This window comes from Macrobrachium rosenbergii, chromosome 9 (assembly GCF_040412425.1).
Source record: "Macrobrachium rosenbergii isolate ZJJX-2024 chromosome 9, ASM4041242v1, whole genome shotgun sequence".
Classification (NCBI taxonomy): domain Eukaryota; kingdom Metazoa; phylum Arthropoda; class Malacostraca; order Decapoda; family Palaemonidae; genus Macrobrachium; species Macrobrachium rosenbergii.
The window spans coordinates 41996296-42013238 of NC_089749.1; positions in this window are offsets into that span (position 1 = coordinate 41996296).

Here is a 16943-nt window from a genome sequence, read left to right on the forward strand (position 1 = left end):
ACCGACTTGTTGTGCAGGGAGACAGAAAGATGGTACGGATTTCTCAGTCGAGCAGTCTCTTCATGAATCTTGCGAAGAAAGAGTGAGGCAACGGTTCGTCCCTATCCTCAAACCAGGTAAACTAAGCCTACCAATACATCCCCACCGATGAATGCATCTGGTTAATTGAGATGTGAGTGCACTATAGAACACTCAAGTTCCTGCAAATATCGACAGATGAAACAGGAGGAAAAAACCACTACCTCTTGTTTGTTGACAAATGTCACTACTATGGTTCTGTTGTTCAAGGAAACCACTGAGTGTCGCAAAACTCATCCTGAATTCTCTGACGGCCAAAAGGCTGCCTTGAGCCCAGGACAGTGATGAGAAGGTACTAATCGTCTCTGTCACACACCTTCCAAAACAAAGTGAGGGGAATAATACAGAAGCATATTTAGCAGAGGTTCCTTCAATCAAGCATTAGCCTAACTCTTTCCTCATACTTCGAAGAGGAAAGAAGGAAAGAGGAATGGAAGCAGACTTCCATTCTCCACCATGGGGTAGCTTCTGCATGATGACAGGATTCAGAGCCAATTAGCTCTAGCTGGGCTGGCATTTCCCAAATGGGGAGCACGGGAGAGGAAGCAGGATGGAATTTGATGAAAAATTGCCGGAACCTATGGAAATAGACACTTCTCCTGAAGAATCCATTCCCAGGCCTCGGCAATGTCCTTCTCAACTAGAGACTCGATAAGTATCATTTCATCCACGACATCAGCAGTGAACTTCTTCTTCTGGACAATGCTTCTTTCTCTCTTCCTTCTTCCCTCCACCTATGGAAAGAGGGTGAAGAACCTGATTATGCACGCACTTTCTAGAGGGAGAAGAGGGCTATATGTCCATGGTAATCTTCTTCGAAGCCTGGGACCTCTTAGGAGTTGAGGGGGCTGGCTTGAACTCTAAGGTCAACTCAAGATGACTAAGACCCAAGGTCTTGGCACATCCCAAAGGACAAGGCGGTGCCCTGAGATACGAACATGATTACCCGAGGTATCTGGCAAATCTCTGAAAGAGAAAGGCAGAACCATGTAAAGGTTCGTTCTTAAGGGTCGAGCCAACTGTGTCCGTGCGAAATTTAAAAATATTTCATAAATAATATTGTCGTATCGGTATTAATTGCTTACCCCATTGCATAACCGAATTATCGTAAGGTGAATTATCGTAACTCGAGCATTACCTGAGTATTTTAATAGTTTTATCACAAAAAGTGCATTTACAGTAAACTCCCCGTATTCACATTCTCACAATTCGTGGACTCACGGATTCGCGGATTTCTCTGTGGAATGTATCTACGTATTTACCAGACAATTTGCCCCATTCATGGTGTTTTCACTGAGAAATATTCACTAATTACTGTATTTTATCACTTTCATGACTAAATGCACTTTTTATGATAAAACTATTAAAATACTCAGGTATAAGCATTTTTAGAGGGTTTTTCTTGTGTTTAAACTATCAAAATAGGCAGTTATAAGTGTTTTTAAGGGGGTTTTAAGTATTCGCGGAATTTAGCTATTCGCGGGGGGTGTGGTACGCATCCCCTGCGAATACAGGGGGTTTACTGTAGTCATGAAAATGAGATGAAAATACGAGTATTTAGTGAATATTTCTTGGTGAAAATACTGCGAATGGGCGAATTTTCACTTGAATAATGAGTAGGTACGTTCCAAAGAGAAATCAGCGAGTACGTGAGTCTGCGAATCGTGAGACCGAGAATACGGGGGGTTTCCTGTATTGCTCTGAATGTCTGTGATTCTATAGTCTACTGCTGGGTTCAAACTTAAGTGAGAAAAATACATCTGATACACCTCTTCTGACATTATATTCTTAGGACTTCCTGTACCAAAGAATGTGGCAATAGGTTTCTCTAAATGAGCATATGCGGAAATACTGGTCTATAATTATATTCATTCCCTATATTAACTTTGCTAACCTGCGTAGTTCGCTTAGGTTTGGCGATCCAGTCCTTCCCTCTATTACGAAGGAAGATCCGTTATCCCACTGAAGTGAAAATTTACTCTTGTGTCACCTGACATTGATTGTTCTGGTCGATACCCTATGCTGGCAGTTTGGTTAGTATCTTGATACCTATTTGGGTCTGAATCCCTATTCCCTCTAGCTTGTGGAGACTGACTACGGTCTCCACCTCTGCCTCTTGACTGAGATCTATATCTAGGCGCTGTAGCAGGTCTATTTCTACAACCTCAGAAGTGCTATGCCCTGTTTTTCTTATGGAAAGTGCAGTATAGCTTCTCCTCAGCAGTCAGTCCTGCGTCTCTTCTTCGGCAGTTATAACATGACTGTCGAAAATTCTCCTTGAGAGGTATTACCCTGTGTCTATTTTTGATTTCCAGCTGGTTTCCTGAATCTATTTTGTCCCCTTTCTTCCTGTCCTATGGCGACTAAAGGTCTGTATATGGGGTTCCCTTCGGGATTTCTACCTAGGATTCTCACTACTTCCTCCTCGATCTTGGCTAGGTCATCTGATGTCTTGCATTTTTGGGTCATCCTTCCAATGGCTTCCAATCATTAATGATAATCTAATCATGGTTTTGATATGAGTAACTGACATTTTATCCTCGTCTCGGTCTGTCTCTGTTCATTTAGTGGATGAAGCTAAGTGACCTCATTCACTCATGTTGTCATATACTGTAACTGGAAACTCATTCCTTGGTAGCTTCTTTTGTCTGCCTTATAACAGTGAATTATCCTTGCAAGGCTGACAACAGGATCTGTTTTGCCTACTGTAGAATACACTTTCCCAAACAACTGTTTCAGTTCTTCCCAATTCTTAAGTCTTTGGTATGCCTCAGAATAGACGTATTGTTCTAAGTCTCCCCCTGCTTCCAGATCAAGATAGCTCTTTGCTTCAATGAGTATTTTGCTATCTGTCCCTGTTATGTTTCTTAGGTGTACCCCTACTTGTTCTATCCAGTTTTCTAAGTTACAGGCACCCTGACCTTCTTTCCTTCTGAAAAATTTGGCAATATGGTTAATTGCATGTCTTATGTGTACCTACAGCTGCTGGGTCTGAGCTAGTTGACTGTTTCATTAACAACAGATAACTTCTTTGCTTGTCTTCTGGTAATGACAGTGGGCTCTACTCTCCTAATCTGTGGATACCCTTTCTTGACATCTACTATAGTCCGTTTACCTTTCTAAGATAGCTAGGGTGGGGCGAGTGAGGAATTCCTGCAGTGTCAAACGTCTCATTGTTATGGTTAAAACATTTAAAGGTAACAACAAAAACACAATTGACTTCACATTTTTTCTGTACGAACCTTATTTATCTTCATAAAAACAAAGAGATATGGCATCTTTTTGGCTGTCGCTACCAAACCTCAATTTCACTGACACGTGGTCAGCGAAGGCATTTAAAAGGCCAGCTCGATCAAGAACAAGAACGGTGGTCACCTAAAGCAGCCAGGAGTGTCAATGGGCAGTATGGATGGCCCGAGAGATAGCCAAAGAGGATCAGATCTCTCCACCACCCTTGGAGCGTCTTCACTCTCAGAAACAAGAAAGGGCTATGTAATTAATGGGGGAGGGAAGACAAAAGGGGGAGGGAAAGGGAGGGGAATGGGAAGGGGAATGTGAAAGAGAGGGGGAAGAGCAGGGAAAAAGAGGGGGAGGGGAGTGTGAGGGGAAGACAGAGGGGGAGGGAAGGGGAGGGAAGGTGCATTCCTCTAGATTATTATTATTATTGAAGTAGTTTAACCAGACCACTGAGATGGCTATCAGCTCTCATAGGACTGGCCCCAAGGATTAGAATAAAATTCCAGGTCTAGGCCTGAGGCCTAGCTGTGGGACCGAATAGTTCATTTGGTGTGATGACAAATAAATGAAAACTAAACTAAAAACTGCACAAAGGCACACGCTTCCACACTGAAACACATGCACACAATAAATACATTTATTCACGCACCCATACATCATCATCATCATCCAGGTGCCATATGTCCCAAGGGCGTCAGCAATCTGCGGCTTGCCACTCCTGTTCTGGCCCTCTGCAGCAACTGAGCTACAGGTAATTCTTCCTCCAGTCATTCTCACCAATCCATGAAACCTTGGGGCACTAATGATGTGGTCCTGCCAGAATCTTCTCCTCCTCTTCTTATACTTCTGTGGGTGCTGGTTCATCAAGCCTAAGAATTCTAATTCCTTCTTCAACGACTTCCCTCTCTCTGCCCTTGTACTACGTTGTTGCCTTCCATACTTGATTGATAACTGCTGGTTGAGTTGCTGTGCTGATGTTGTTGGAGTCAGAGGGCCCCACGTTCTTCTTTCAGCAGTCCTTTATCCAGAATGCCAGAGCAGATTCCATCTTCATGATTGTTTTATCCCGCACTGTCGCAACTGTCTTTGCACTACCGAAGTAGCTCATACTCACAGACTTTTGTATCTCCGCCTCTTTCTTCTTTATATACCTCACTGTGCTCTCATTAACATTAAAATGGTGGCCAACCACAGCAAAACTTTTGCCCTCCTTTAACATGTCAAGAACTTTCACTTTCTCCTAGGGATTCACAACAGTCTTCTTTCTTTTAGACTTTGCCAGAAGCCTTAGAAGAAGCGGGGCATTTTTTAGGAGGCATTTTAGGGCTGATTACCGCTGATGAACAAAGATTAAGAAACCAAACACAAAGATGCGCGATTTCACACGGTAAGAAGATGCTGCGGACTACGCACGAACTGAGAAGGATGCCGTGGATGCGGTCTTGGGAATTCCATGTTCCGCGAGTTGGTGCGTAAATGTTCAGCCATCAGCGTCAAGTGAACAGCCAATGGCGCCAAGGAAAATGAGTGGCGCTTTACGGGTGCTGCTTTGCAGATGACAGCCAATAGCGTGTCGAGTATCATTGGTCCTGGTTACACAGCATCCAGCATCTTGAGTTTTTTTATATTTGCGGAGAGGTGGCTTGGATGAAGCACTTTTAAGAAAAACAAATATATGTTATTGAAATTTTGCTGTGTTTACATTAACCCTTTAACGCCGAAGCCCTATTTACAAAAACGTCTCCGTATGCGTGGCATTCGGTGAAGTTAAGCATGAAGCGGAAAAGAAGTTTTCAAAAAATCACATGCATTGCTTTTAAGATTAAGAGTTCATTTTTGGCTCATTTTTTTGTCATTGCCTGAAGTTTAGTATGCAACCATCAGAAATGAAAAAAATATCATTATCATATATAAATATTGGAATATGAAGCAGCGAAAAAAAAAACTCGTATATAATTGTATACAAATCGCTGTAAGCAAAGCGGTTAAAGCTAATGAGTTAATTTTTTCAGTTGTATTGTACACTATAGAATTGAGATGATTTTGGTATATAACAAATTTTAAAACGATCAAGCAACACAGAGAAAATATTATGCAAAATGATGCATGAATTAAGTAATCTTGGCGGGCCGTAAAAAAATGTTTTTCAAAAATTCACCATAAATAAAATACATGCTAGAGACTTCCCGTTTGTTGAAAAATGAAGGTAATTGATTGAATATTACTAGACTGTAAGTTTTTAGCTACAATTGCAGTTTTCGACCATTTTGGTCAGTTAAAGTTGACCGAAAGTCAATTTTTCTATTATAAGTGATTTATATGGAAATATTTCAAAACCGATAAGCTAAAACCATAGTTATTTTTGTTGTACTGTACATGAAATTGCTCACATTTCATATATAAAACTTTATGTAATGACTAATACAAAACGGTGCAAATATTACGACAACGAGATGAAAGAATTTCTGAGATGTTGATGAGTTACCACGCGCGCGAGCGTAAGGAAAATGTTTTTAAAATTCACCATAAATCGAAATATTGTACTAGAGACTTTAATTTATTGCAAAATGAAGTTAAGCGATTGAATATTACTAGAATATAAGGATTTTTTCAACACAATTGCGTTTTTACTAGCTTACAATTGCGTTTTTTACCATTTCGGTCGAGTTAAGGATTGACCGAAGGTTGAAATTTGGCAGTTATGATTTATGTGAAAATATTTCAAAACTGATAGCTATAACCATGAGCTATTTTCTACCTTGTATTCTACATGAAATTGCATTTTCATATATAAAAGTTTATGTGACTAATGTAAAACGATGCAAACATTACGACAACATGGCGAAAGAATTTCTGAGATGTTAGGCCGGGTTACAGTAGCATGAGCGTAGGGAAAAATTTTTTCAGAAATTCACCATAAATCGAAATGTGCTAGAGACTTCCAGTTTGTTGCAAAATGGTACATGATTGAATATTACTAAATGTACCTTCATTTTGCAACAAACTAAGTCTCTAACTGTATTCGATTTATGTAATTTCTGAAAAAAAATTTCACTACATCTGCGCACCTCGGCCAGGCTATCGAAAACTGCTTTTCGTCTGTTGCTCATGTGTTCACATCGTTATAGTCGTTACATCTTTGCTATGTGAAATGTGTGCAATTCATGTGAAATACAATGAAAAACTAGCTCATGGTCAATTTTAGTATTTTCATAAATCTGACAACTCTGCCAAATTTCAACCTTCGTCGCTTAACTCGACCGAAGCGTAAACGCAGTATAGCAAATGCTTGCAATTATGTAAACTGCCATTCTTGCAATAAATTGAAGTCTCAGCACAATATTTCGTTATGTTAATTTTTAAAAAACATTTTCGCAAATAACAGCGACTAATGACCGGTGTGAAAATTCTTTTCAAATCTGGGCCAAATAATATTTGCATTTCTCTTATTCGTACATAGAAGTTTTATATGAAAATGTGTTCCAATTATACATTAACAAAAATGGTTTGCTTTTATGGATTTTGGCCTGTTTCCGCATAAATCGCGATAGCGAAAAAATTCGACTTAGGTCAGCTTTTAGCTCGACGAAATGGTCGCTTCAATTATATTTGATGTATATTCAGTCAATTACGCTGTTTTCAACAAGCGGAAGTCTCTAGCACGTGACTAGACATGTTAGCTGTTTTCGTCGGCTAAATCATCATTTTGTGACTTAATATTTCTGCTGTGTTACTTTTGATAGTTTCAAAAACTATGTATACCAAAATCATCTTTCAGTTGTGTGTAACTGAAAAAAATCTTTGTTTTGCTTGGCGCATTATATACAGTGCTATGCAGTTTTTAGCTTCCAGCTATGCCTGTGATGATATTTTTGATGGTTGCATACTAAGCACTCGAGCATGACAAAAATGACATGAGCTGCTTGTCTTAGCGTGTAATTTTTGAAAGCTTTTCTTTCGCTGTGCCCTGCTCTGAATGCCGCTGATATATAGTAGAACTTAGGCGACAAGGGCAATATTTGCAACAAGCTTCAATAACATATATTTGTTTTTAATAAAGTACTAACCTATCGCAGGCTATAAACTCCAGATGCTGAATTAAGACGAGTATACTCGACGCTATTGGCTGTGTCTGGCGCTCGTTACCATGGCGTCGATGAACTGACTGCTTGGCGTTGATATTGTGCGAACGCTAAATGTTTATGAAATTCTGAGACTCGGTGTGATCACGTGTTGCATAATCGGCGCATCTATGTTCGTTTCTTGTCTTTTGTTCGTCGGCGATGACCCTAATACTCACAAAAATATTGCTAAGGCTTCTGGCAAATTCTGAAAGAAGACTGTGGGAAAGTAGTTCTTGTTTGAAGGAAAAAATTTTGCTGTGTTAACCACCATTTGATGTTAATGGTAGTAAGAAAGAAAGTGGAAGACTACAAAAATGCTTAATGATATGAAACTTCACCGATAGTGCTGGGCACTGATGCGGCAGTCTTGGTTAATCATGAAGATGGTTTCTTTCTGTTACAACGAAGACTGGCGAAACGATGCCCACCGACCAACAGCGTCAACACGGCTGCTCCAACCGGCGGTTATCGGCACAACGTGAAAACAGCGTATTTGATGGAAATGGGAGATCATTCTTGGGCTTCGATGAATCATTTTTTTGAAAGTGCGCAAAGAAGATTTGCATCGTGACGCCTCGGAGTTGAAAATGACTGGAGAAAGAATATTCACTGTCGGTGCTGAAAGGCGATGCTTAAGCCATGATTGCGATCGCGAAGAACCTGGTGATGATGATGATAATGAATAGTGAATAACATTGTGTGCATGTATTCGGTATTGAAGCGTGTGCGATTTTGTTAATTTGGTTTCATTTGTTGTCTCAAATGAATGTCGATCACAGCAGGCCTCAGGCAGACACAGAACTATTCACAATCACTGAGACCATTTCTATGAGCTGATAACCATCTCAGTGTTCTGTTAAACTACTTCAGTAATAATAATAATCTCAGAGGAGCTGCACCTTCCCTCCCTTTCTCACTGCTGTGTTCCCCTCCTCTTTTTCCTAACAACCTAACTCACATTTTCATTCCTTTCCCTCCCCTTTTCTCCCCCATTATTACATGGCCCTTTCTTGTTTCTGGTGAAAAACGATGAGCGTCTGCTCTACCCATTGACTTTTCCACAACTGCTGAAATGTTTCCTGTTCTTGACGCTTGATCGGCAACTAAGCTGACTTAACGTGTCAGTAGTGTGAGGTTTATTGCGTATGCCATATCTTTTGTTTTTAACGAGAAGATAAGTAAAAATTTAGACACGAAAAATGTGAAGTCGAGCAATGTTTTTGTTGTTACAAATGAATAACATTTTCGACTAACAGGCAGAGGCCATGGACGTTGTTTACTACGAGAATTCTCGCACAAGCCCCTGCTATCTTGAAGATGGCAGTTATAGTGAGTCGAAGAGGCTGTCAGTGAAACCCACTGACTCTCCAGAAGACAACAAAAGAAGTGTCTGTTGTTATGGTGATCCCGACAGCTCGAACACTAACAGACACACATAGATTGTAAATTAACCTCTGTTATGAGCCCTCGAAGAAAAAGAGAATCAGAGGTATGACAGAGAGCTGGATCAGAAGAGTACACCTGAAGAAAGGTTTTGAACAGCAAATACTCATTGGCTAGTATCTTGATGCGGAAGCTGAAGACTTAGGTATCGTTGTTCGAGCATACCAAACCTTGAGAAGAACTGAGCTGGTGAGCTGAAAGAATTGTTCACAATGAAGCAAGTAAGTAATTCTGTTATAGGCAGACAGGAATGAGTTGGAACACAGTATATGACAACATGGTAATGAATAACCTTCATCCGCAAATGTTGGTGTTTCGGCGACGGCGAATAAATGTCGGTTACTCGCAAACCATGATGGAATATTGCCGGCTGAAGCCGACGAGACTTGTTGTAAGCATCTGTTTGTATGGGTAGCGGCTGCTATACAGACTGCAGTAAATCGTAAATTACAGGAAGAAAGGGTTCGTAATTCGGGGAAAACCGGCTAATCAAAATGAACCGACCAAATAATACCTCTCGGGAGAAAATTTCGATGGGGAATAAATATTAACAACTGTCGGAAGAAGGCGTTATATCGACTGCTGATTCTGCACTTTTCCGTAAGCGGGCGCGCTGGTGAAGCAGACACAACTTTACAGCGCCTGTTCTCTCAGTCCAGGTGAAGGTGAAGGCCGTGGTCGTCTTACAAGCTTCAAGAAACGCTGGGTGGTGCCAAATAAACCATCAGGTGCAACAGCATCGTTGTCGGGTGACTAAAGTAGGCCTGGTGTGGATCGATGCTCCGCAATAGGAAGGACTGAATAGTAAACTGGCGACTGCACTGAGTGCTAAAGAGCCAATGGGAATGAACCATGATTATGAACCGGCTGTTCGCTGTATGCTCGTTGACTTGTTCTTTAATTTTGAGAAGATACAAAGAAGGGTGTATCAGATGTATTTTTCTCGCGGTTGAACCCAGCAGTAGACTGCGTCACGAACATTCAAACAATAAAGAGCGATCTGCGAACTGCGTACTCACTGACACCAACATGTACCCATTATTAGGAAAATTCGCCCGTGCGGTATTTTCGCCGAAATATTCGCAAATACTGTATTTTCATCTCGTTTCATGACTACAGTAGGCCCCTGTTAGCGGGATGGTACCACACCCAGCGGGCTCTTCAAATACGCAGTCTTTAAGCGCTTATGGCTACTGTTTTGATAATTTTAAGCCTGTTCCTCTATCTTTTATGCCTGGTATTTTTAATGGTTTTGTCGTAAAGGGTGCATTTGGTCGTAGAGTGATAAGAAAAACAGTGGTATTTCGGTGAAGGCTGCACCATGAATAATTCTGCAATGATGAATACAGAGAAAATCGTGGTCGCAGTGTGAAAATGCGGATTCTGCAAATACACTTTAAAATGACAAAATACTCGGGTAATAACGGTTCTGACAATTCACTATACGATGTTTCCGGTGCCATGCAATGAGTGTGGCGCAATGTACGATCGTGTATTGTTATGAAATATTTTAAACCGCGCGGTCTGTTCGACCCTTAAGCGAACGCTTTACATCAGTTCTCGATGATCAGGTAGACCACCAGGCACTAACATGACTCGCTGGACGAGTGACTGCTGCCCCCAGATGTGGTCGTCTTGAGTTGACAACGCAGGGTCAAGCCAGCCCCTAACTCTAAGAATTCGGGCGTGTGTTCAGCCGGGGAGGTGTGCACTTAACTGTGTTCTCTTTCACGCCCTCTTTCCTGAAGTGGAGAAGCGAAAGAGAGAAGAAGAAGTGACGAGGCGTCTGCGATGCCTGAATAATGATATATCGGAAGTCTCTGTGGCTGTGCTTGACTGTGCCGAGCGCAAATTCCCGGGAAGAGAAGTGCTCTCCCCATGGGTCTCAGACAATTCTTTTCATCAAACTTCCATCACACTTTCTCCGTGCTCCCTGGAAAATGCCAGCCCAGCTGTGGTAACTCTGGATGTGTATTGAAGAATGAGTCTGCTTTCCCGACTACCTTTCCTTCTTTCTCTTCGGCGAACCAGGCAATGTGATTGAAGGAACTGCTCAAATATGCTTTATCTTGTTTTGAAGGTGTGTTTTGGTGAAACTACGCTGCTCATCGCTGTCTGAAGTAGACATTATTTGTTTTGTCGGCGAAAATCAGGATCGAGTTTTGTTGCTCGATGTTTCTGGCTGGCGAACCGCTAAACGATGTCAGCAAACTGAAGATGTTTCCTGTTTCATGCGTCGTGTTGCAAGGAACGAGGTGTTCTATGGTACTCAACACATCTCAATTAACCAGATATGCATTCGCGACGAAGTATTGACTTGGCCTCAGAGACTGTGACAGGCGAGAGCGATGCTGCTCTCTTTTCTTCGCGAAGGTGGTGCTGCGACTGAAGAAAAATCGCCGCCTCTGCTCACAAAGTCGTGGTGAACCCGAGGCGCTATATTGAGCATGCTATGTGAGGAAAAGTCGACCATCTCGTTTTCCTGCAGTAGCTGCGGGGACCACAGCTGCCACTGAGACCCAGACAGGCTTTGCCTGGCACAGCAGTGAGAAGGACTGCGACCCAGCACTGTAACCTTTGCGGTTTCATCACAGTGGTCGGGAAGATGTCCGGCTCGCTATGTGCAGCTGCTGCCAGCGTACAGCAGCAACTGGACAGTCTGCAGCACTGTTCTGGTGTGGTTGGCAGGCCTCTTTCGGTCGAGAGTGGACTAGCCTAAACTGAACTCCTCGTCTTCTCCGCCAGAAGTGCTTTCTCTTCCTTTTCGTTTGAAGAATGTCAGGCTGCTGCTGGGACTTAATGCTGTCTGAAGTAGCTGTCTCGGTCAGGCAACTGCGGTCTTTGATAGCTAGCTGTCCCCTTCCCTGAAGCAACTGCGTGACCTTGTTTAGGAGTTCCTGACTCGACAATACTGCCCTTGCTCCCAAGAAGTGGTTGGATGAAGATGACCGCCTCTTGAACTCATCTCATCTTCTCGATGAATGGAAAGAACATTGAAACTCGGGGCAACAGAGTTTGGCTTGTTTTCTCATGTGTGTTAAACCGATCGAATCATTAGACCCTTTCTGTTGAGAGGCTGTGAACTCGAGAACACCGACATTCGAAGACGCGGACTATTAGATCGCGTTTTTGCTATTCTCTCTCTGCTCCCCGGAAGAAGTGATCTGAAACATCTTCTTGGCCGTGAGCGTTTGGCGACGACTAATACGGCTTCCGCGAAGCATAAATCCTACATTCTGAAGTTTTGTTCTGAAGCGCAAACGTGTCTGCCTTACGTCTTACCGCTGGGCCCGCTGAGTGGCCGCGCATTTGTGGCTGCTCAATATGATGCTTTCTTACCGACTTCCTTCAGAAAGGACTATGCGCTCTCCTTCGTCTTGGTTCTGGAGTGAAGGACTACTGGAAGTGTTTACTCTCTCCTTCAGGGCATAGGACATGAACCAATGATTGCTGAGATCTGACACTGACAGATGGGGCACCTGAACTATTTTCTTTCTAAGAATCATGAAACAATTCGTCGGCGGGAGGAGAACGGCAGCAGAAACGCTGTTCGGCTTTCCTTGCCTCCGACTTCGTCGGCCCATTCCGCTCATCTTGTTTGATCTTGCATTAGGCGCTCTGATCATACTTATCGAGGCATGATGCTGGAGGAATGACAGGTATTCGAGCTTTCAATTCTTCCACCTCTGAGGACCAGCGGTTTGGCTATATAAGTCGGAACAAATCAATTTTTGAAAGTAGTATTCTTTTCTATTTTGGTCCTTCCACGACCCACATATTGTCGCGCTGAACAACAGGCTGAAGATATTTATCGGTGAGCAGGTAATTGCTACTGTTGCTCAGGATTAATATTTGTTCCAACACACTAGTAATTCTGAGACCTCAGGTATGAATTGGAAAAATACGGTTACTTTCAAATTGTCGTTTAAATATGAAACCCATGAATGTTGTCATATACTGTATTCATGACACTAGACATGCTAAACGCAAATAAAGGCAATCAACAAACTCTTAAATGTGGTCTAATTTTGGAAGAGAGGACTATGATAAAATAAGGAAGATTCCTGTGTTACCCTCATATTTTTAGAACTTTAATGAAATAAACAAGAGCATGCGTCCTGGTCAATCGTGTTAATGAAGACAGAGTATTCACTGTTTATTTCATCTAATTTCGTTCTGCAGTGCCTACTACAAAGCTACTGATGTAACTTTGTATTTAAATATAATATTTTGAGAAATAGTAATTAAGCCCTTATTTAAACAAATATTGATATTACGATGGTGGACGCTAGTTACCCAAATATCGCTAATGCTACTGCTGCCTTATCGAATTTCAGCTTCAATGTTGGCAATCTTCCTGGCTTTGTCAAAGGGCAGCGGTAATCATTCATAAATGTAATCTGCGAAGGCGACTTATCTGTCGTGTCGCATAATTAAATGAAACTGTCTGTACTCGGTCTTGGAACTGAAAAAGTCGGCAAGCCGCGCATACGGTATCGACTAGACTTCCGGTAACGCAGTATGTATGCAGAAGACGTGGTAGTCGGGCTCTAAGCTATGACACGCACTTCTAACAATTAGTCCTTTTCAGAAATACTTCTTTCATTCGCTATAACTAACACATTGTACTCAAAAAACCTAGCTGAACAATTCATGTAAACATTGCCGAAATTTATAAATACTACAGCAACCTGTGGAAAGAAAACACATGACACTAATAAGGCAAATTAAATGAACCAATCGGCGCAGTGGTCGCGCTCGGCTGGCTTTCTGTCTGGGAGTTGCACCCAGCTTGCAGGTGTGCTGCTGGCCTCGAGCCTGGTGCTCAGTGAAATCACTGCATCAGCTGCACTGCACTGTGAGTAAGCCAGCTGTATCTGCACAGGCTGCCACGGTTGTCGTGAGCAACTGCTCCTGGCGGCTGCAGAAGCTGTCCTAACTCCTGCTACGACGAGTTGAAGAAGGTGTCATACTGACACACTCGGCTAAGCTAGTAAAAAGAGAACATGGTATCGGTCGTACGCAAAAACCACTGCGTGAGCATATAAAACGAAAATTCCGCAAACCACTTTCGCTACTTACGCGCCATAACTGATGTCTTTTTATATTTCTGCGGCGGGAAAGCCCGCTGCTAACAGGCGTCACATGCTGAGTGAATGTGATACGAAACAACTGTGGAGCTTTTATTTTGGCTCAGATGACAGATAACAGCAAGGAGAAGAGGAACTAACAATGAAACAAATCGTTGTTTATTAACAGTTTTGTGTCTACTCTGACACTGTGATACATCCAAACCTTTATGAAATAGTGCTGCTCGTACTTCATGATAGAAGTCTGGCATTGTAACATCCCAGTATGTTGGCAAGCTACAGTGCGGCCCAGCTCTTCAATTCGGAGCATTCCCGAGTGGGAAGAACTACTGTCGGTCCGAAGGTGAAACTCACCTGTGGCAATGCCTCACAGGCTATGACTGTGTAAAATTTAAATGACAAATTTTTTAAAGTAATTTGTGTTTTTCTAACCTGCAACCTGAAGATATTTTGCATTTTGTATTACCTCAGCACCAGCTAAATTCTGACACCTGAAGCAAAACTATTGGTACTTTATCTGTGCTTGATTCTGGCCATCGCAGCAGGCTGCTCAATTTGACCAAGGCTGTACAAATGACACAGAAACTGTGTCTAAGTAAGAAGGTTGAGATAGCTGTATACGGCTATAAGCATTCGGATATCTGTGTACTGAAGAACTACTGCATCTGTAAGCGCCGACGATATCGGAGAGTATTGGTTTTCAACCATCTACCACAACACTAAACCGGTAGCACAGTATAATGAACGGTGAATGAAAACCAGACAAAACCTGTGATCTGTTTGGGCAATCTTTTCTTCATGCTGTACCGAAGAAGACGCTATATGCAAAAAACCTGCTTCAGGTACCTTCTTTCAGTTGGTGGCGAGAATATCAAAGCGGCCTGATGGCTTTGGGGCTGTTTTGATGATATCGGCGACAATAGTGTGAGCCTCACGCTGCCGAAATGATAGAAGGCCAAATATTGATCTCACATTGATGGCACATTATATATGTATTTATGCTGTGTAGTATAACTTCAGCGCTGTTTTGTGTTACTGTAATTGTGATATATGTAACCATGAGTAAATATATCCTCCTGCAATCCTTTAAAGTTATATCCCTGCAATGTGATGTTAAAATATTGTCATCACTTTTATCACCTTTGAGTAAATATTACTGACAATTTTTAACTGGCTTGCCATAATAATATTTTAGAAAGCTTTAAAGCAGTATGTGTGTTTGAATGTTTGATGTTGTCATGAAACTGGCTGAAACAAGCTAACAGGTAAAACCTTACTATTTGCAATAGTATTCTTTTGTCAATTGTTTACTGAAAGCGTTGCTGACCCACGACAGTGGCATCAAAAGTGTAAACTGTCTTTTAAGGAAGAAGATTATAGCAACCAGTGATCGCTCGAGCTGACTTATGTTTGTTGTCCAAGCTGAGACAGTGGCTTAACTAAATGATCCCAAGGCACAAATTTGACTTTCTAGAGTAATGAAGTGACAGTAATGGGAAGTTAAATATTTTAAGAGCATGAACAAATGTTCTCGTGATTATGAAGAAGATACATGGTGTATCACTGCGAGTACTGAAAGTTAAGGGTAGGTTCTTTCATGCTTCTTTGCAAAAATTCTTTGTGAAAATGTGCCAAACAAATTTTTTAATGTAAACATCAACAAGAAACATTCACTTTACATATTAAGCTACCAGCGTGCGAACAAATCATGTTACAAGTAACATTGTAATAACTGTTAATGTCTGTTTTTATATTATATATATATATATATATATATATATATATGTATATATATATATAACATGCTCAACAATATATATATATATAACTAACTGCTATGCTATATATATATATATGTATATATATACATATGTATATGCACATATATGTATGTATATGTAACTGCTGCTATATATATATAATATGCTCATATATACTCAAGAGACACGACAAGGAAAGATGCTAGTCCATTGTCATATTCATTACAGCTGAGCCTCTGCGTGCTAGGCTCTCAGGCGAAACTCGAAGCAAGTTACTACAGTCGGCATTCTGAGGCGTCATTATAAGGAGGGGTGATGAAAACTCTGCACCATGAGGCTCGGCAAAAATCTCTCCCTATCAATCCCATTCCCCACCTTTTCCCTCGAGACACTACCTCATTCATGCTAGCACTACAACTGGAGCTTGGCATTCGGAGGGCGTGACGAGACAACTATCGAAATGAATTTTTCCTTTGTCCAAATCCCCTTTTCTCGACGACAATAAATCATGCCGAACTATTCGGAAAAGAAAATGGAATAAACTAGCAAACCTTATAAAGATATCATCAGCCTTTCATAGAGTTTATTCTTCCACCAATGGCACAATGATAACCGACTCCCAAATGCACAAACCCTACCCTACCCCACCGGGAATGGCACAACATGATTAGAGTGGCCCAAGTGTAAGCTAAACCCACTTGCTAGGACCGAGAGTATTACAAGAATACAATCATCCCTACCTAATCATATTATGGACAAACTGAATAGAATGCCGAGAGTCCTATCCCCAGAATATCTTCTATTTATTAAGTCCAACAAATTTTAGCAAACTTGGAAAATTCCAGAAAAATTAATCCAAAGAAATATATACTCATATATGAGACTCTTCATCTCAAACCCGGAAACAGGTTCCTGGGTTTCAAGAGCCCTTCACCACGTCAAGGTGGTCCAAGTTGAGGGGGTCGAAGGAAAAGTAAATCAAAGCTTTCAGTCGAGTGATAATTACAAAATACCAGTTAGGATTAGTTATAAGCTATGAGAGTTAGCCTAAGGGTAACCTATTTTATAGGTTATATGCCAGTCTTCATTGCTCACTAGAAGGGGCAGACCCCTGAGCTGTCCGTTACGTTGAGGTGACACTATAATGGGTTTGCATGAAAAGCAAATATTTTCTAATATAATAGTTTTTAGCAATAGTCATTTGGCAGTAC